Source organism: Alligator sinensis, unplaced genomic scaffold (genome assembly GCF_000455745.1).
Source record: "Alligator sinensis unplaced genomic scaffold, ASM45574v1 scaffold663_1, whole genome shotgun sequence".
Classification (NCBI taxonomy): domain Eukaryota; kingdom Metazoa; phylum Chordata; order Crocodylia; family Alligatoridae; genus Alligator; species Alligator sinensis.
The window spans coordinates 132,175-136,791 of record NW_005842205.1 but is presented as its reverse complement, the minus strand read 5'-3'; positions in this window follow the sequence as shown (position 1 = coordinate 136,791).

Here is a 4,617-nt window from a genome sequence, read left to right as displayed (position 1 = left end):
CGTGGTCACAGAGGGGCGGGACCTCCCCAGATGGTTCCCATTGGTGCTGTGCTGGGGCGGGTCCCCCCACGGCGGCTCCCATTGGTGCTGGGCCCGGACAGCATGCTCAACGCTGGGAGGCAGGCGCGGGCTACTCTGCGGTGCTGCCAACTCTCATGATGTTTGGCCCTGTGCTTAAAATCTGCGCGTCGGACGTGTGAATATATATATGCACACACACATACATATACTATATATAAATAACTTTTTCACATTCGCAAAGCGTAGACTTTAAGAACAACTCCAAAAACCATGAGAGTTGGCAATCCTGACACTGGCACCTCACAGACCCGACCAGAGATAAATGGCATCCTATCCGCTGCGTTTGTGTGACATGTTGTGTGAGAAGACGGGGGGAATCAGCGTCCCAGAAGCCCCTGTTTTAGAAATACCCAAATCACCCTGACATCCTGCCCCTGAGTCAAACCTGAGACTGCGGAAGGTTGTCCTGAGTGCACCGCCACCCCTTCCCCTGTCTCAGGTGTAACGCCATTGAGTCGGTGCAGAGAGCTCTTGGTCTTTTCCTTGGCTGTTTATGCCCAAGATTGCTCATTCTAACCCCGGGTTATGCCTGTTTGACTTCCTTGCTTCTCCGCTGACCAGTGAAAAGTATTAAGTCTTAACAATAGCTTTAACCTTTCAAAGTACATGGCAACAGTAAGGCAGTTACAGCCCACAGCCCTGCCTGTCAGGTTTGTCTGACACACGGAACTGTATTTTTGTCTTGCTGAGAAGCCTGTCTTCTGGGAGCCTTGGCAACCCCTCAGGGGCTGCTGCCTGCTTTTTGTGGCTTTCCTGAAACCTTGACTCTCACTATATTTAATGAAACACAATCAAGTGTTTTCTAATTCTTTAAAATTAATTTAATCTTGGAAAGCCTCTCCAGACACAGACAAAAACAACAGTGGCTTTGATGGAATTGATCGAATGAGCACCCAGTTGGAAAGAAGATTTAAAACAGCGATCCAAGGGGTTTCTATTTTAATTGTTTTTGCAGCCTCTTTTCATACTGAACAATATTTTATCCATCCTCGTGTCTCGGAAACCTGTGTGGATGAGTTGAAAACTGATGAGTAGATTGCAAAATAAATATAAGGAAAGTGACATCTTATTAATTGGAGAGGGAAGCCATTTTAATCAAACTACTGAAAGCTCTTTTATTTTGCCTGATTTTACTCAAATCTATTTAGTTCAGATCATCTACAAATGTTTGGAAGAAAATATGCTAATTAAAGATACACCAACTCTAACTATTCTTTCCAGACCCCCCAAAAGTCACAATTCAAATATTTGTGTCCTATATTTGACACCTGAACTTCAATAAAACTAGAGAAAATCAGACTATTTCATGACATTTGAGGATTTTTGAGGCCAAAAAAACCCCACAATTCATGTCTTTTTGACAAATCATACACAAGCAAAAACCAGCACAGCACTTAACCATTTTTTTCTCTTTGCAGAGCCCCTTCAAATTGTTTTCATAAGACAGGTCATTATTAAATAACAATTGTCTTATGTGAAGGTGTTACTGTTTGTATGAGTTTGCTGACAGTTACCTATCTAATTCTTCTTGTTTACAAAACTAAAAAATAAATGAGGTAAGAAGCTAGAGTAGCCCTACATTTCTTTTTTAAGACAGTCTGTTTTTCTGAGTAGATATAAGAAAACCACGGGAAGAGAACTTGTCATGGTGCATAAACAGCTGTGACTGAACGCAGAGCCAAAAATGTGGTGTTGCTATAATTATATGTGCCAGTCTTACAAGCAGTGTTTTTTCTAGTCTATTTGCTGAAAAACAATGCCACTGAAATCATGCTTAAAGCATTAGGCTGTTAGACACCAATTTTGAATGGAAAAAAGGTCAGTGTAAGTGGGTTAAGGGAGATGAATGAATGAGAAATACCCATATTCAGAAGACTGCACCTTTTTGCTTGTTCTTTACTTGTGCTGTGTGTCATCTTTACTTGTTTTTGCATGTTTTGTACGGTTGTTTGTTTGTTGTATTTTTAGGGTTTTTAATTCTTTTGCATGTGGAACAGGAAAAGGGAAAGCAAAGAAATATTTGGAAATCATTAATTTCACAATTCTAATTCTGAATCATTGTAAGCTTCTTTGTGTATCAACATATGCAACTAACATGCACTCTGGGAACTGAGTATGGTAGTAATGGAATTATAATAGTTTCATGAGAAATTAGTATGATGTGTTTTAGCCCCCTGCTATACATTACATATATTACACATTGTACTGGTTAATTGGACAATAAACGTAGACTGACCACATGTGGAAAGTAAGACCTGCTGCAAGTGCAAAGTAATTATCTCACAATTAACTGCTTAATCGTGTAATAAATTTAGACCAGCCATATATGCAAAGTAATTATCATGTGATAAAAATGACTATCCAACTATAAAAAGAGCCAACCGGTTATAAAATTAGTGCTTAAAAATGTCTAACTCCCCCAATATCTGGTTTCTATCCAGGTTTAATTTGAACATGTGGCAGGACCCACAGTGTAGAAAAGAACTTTTGTCAGGTCCAAGCAGAGTGAAAATTTTGTTATGTATTTATATCTTTTTTTTTTTAAAGTAAATTCAAGAGGGAAACTTACTCTCTTCAACAAATCACTGTTTTAGCTAAGAAGTAAAAAAGTAGAACTAAAGGAGACAAGGTACTACAATTCATCACTTTCATAGAAAAATAAGGCTGGAATGGGACCCAGGAGATTAGCTAGGTCAGCCTTCTACACAGTTTAGGAACATTTCTATATAAACTATAAATCGCAGACAAGTGTATGCCTAACCAACTCTTAAAAAACTCTAATGATGGAGATTCTGGAACAAACTCCTCCCAGAGCTGGTGCAAGCACCTACTCTGGATTCTTTCAAAAAAAACATGTGGATATATTTCTTGCTGGGGTCACTTGATCCCAGCTGACTTCCCACCTATGGTGGGCGGGGGAGGGGGCTGGACCCAATGATCTCTTGAGGTCCCTTCCAGCCCCTGATGTCTGTGAAATCTATGAAAAATTCCGCAACCTTTATAGCTCATTTGTTCCAGTATGTAACCATCCTTATAGTTAGAAATTTCTTCTTCATTTCCTAGCAAAATATCCCTCGTTGTAATCTAAACCTATTGTTTTTTGCCATGTCCCCTATAGATAATATATCTTTTTCAGGTATTAACTGGACCTTCACAAAACAGTTGAGCCTCCTGTTGAATCAGTGGAGAGATGAGGTTGTAGGCAGCCTAGAAAAGATCAACACAAGAGAGAGACCGGGGGCTGGAGCAGACCAGAATATACTAACTAAAAAAAAAAAAGACTTCAGGTATTAGAATGGTGGGAAAATGCTTGTTGAAATCAAAAGGAGTTACATCCACATACCATATTTTGGTGCATATAGTATGCACCCATATATAGCCACACCTAGGGTGACCACCTTTTCAAAATGGAGAGGCAGGACACATGCCCACCTCCCCTGCCCCTCCTCCCCCCCCACCATGGCATGGCCAGAGCAGCACCCCCTGCCCATGTCCCTGCCCCCGTCCCTGCCCCACTCCCTCCCTCACCATGGGGGCCTCAATCTGCGGCGATCAGACCTGGGTTCTCTCAAAAGCCTTAATCTGCCCCCTTCTCTCTATAGACTTACCTGCAGGCAGCTGGGGGAACTGTCTCCACCTCTGCCTGGGGCTGTATGCCTGGACACATGCATGTATGTCCACACACGTGCATATGGCACCACCTACAACCCACTCTCCCCATCCACGTGGTGCCAGAACAAGGGCACAGGTTCAGAGTTGGCATGCCAGAAGTGCTGGGTCAGACTGGTTGCATGGAATCCAGCTGCATACCGGCCTCACATGCCAACCCAATCTGGTGCATGCTTGGCAAAGAGAGCTCCCCAAGAGTCTGAAAATTTGTTGGCAGGAGGAAGGAACAATGGCAGTGTTAATTGTTATGGCTCCCAGAGCTGTGACAATTAATTCTGCCACCATCTGCCTCCCTTCATACCAAATTTCTAGACCTATGGGGATCCTTTTTCTTTGTATATAATGTTCACCCCAGTTTTCCCCAGCTGATTTTGGAGAAAAAGGTGCTGGGTATATGTGAGGAAAATATGGTAGTTCAAATTTGGCCAGTATATTTAAATTCCTGCTTAAAGACCCGATTGCCCTATGTTTAAACCTTTTTCTCTTAAACTATCTTTAAAACTCTCCTGTGTATTTTGAAGCTAGCACTTTCTCCATACAAAATGTATTTGCAGCCTAAAGAGGCAGTGGTAAGCAAGAGCCAAATTTCCCAGACCTATTAATTAGGATTTAAGAGGCAGGATCTAAACTAATCAGGTGTTTTGAACACTGTTTTGTGTGGTCATGTCTACACTGTTACCACACCAAGCTGGGAATGCTGTCAAGGAGCATGCCCTACTCACTTTCTTCCTCTCCACATGTGCCAAAGCCAGGAGCCTGCGGCTTTCTCTTTTGACTTCTAGAGAGGCATCCTCAAATGCACAGTGTTTCTCTGGGTGGATGCCTCCTAAACGAGAAGCAGTGTAGCTACATCTGCACAGTGCTTCA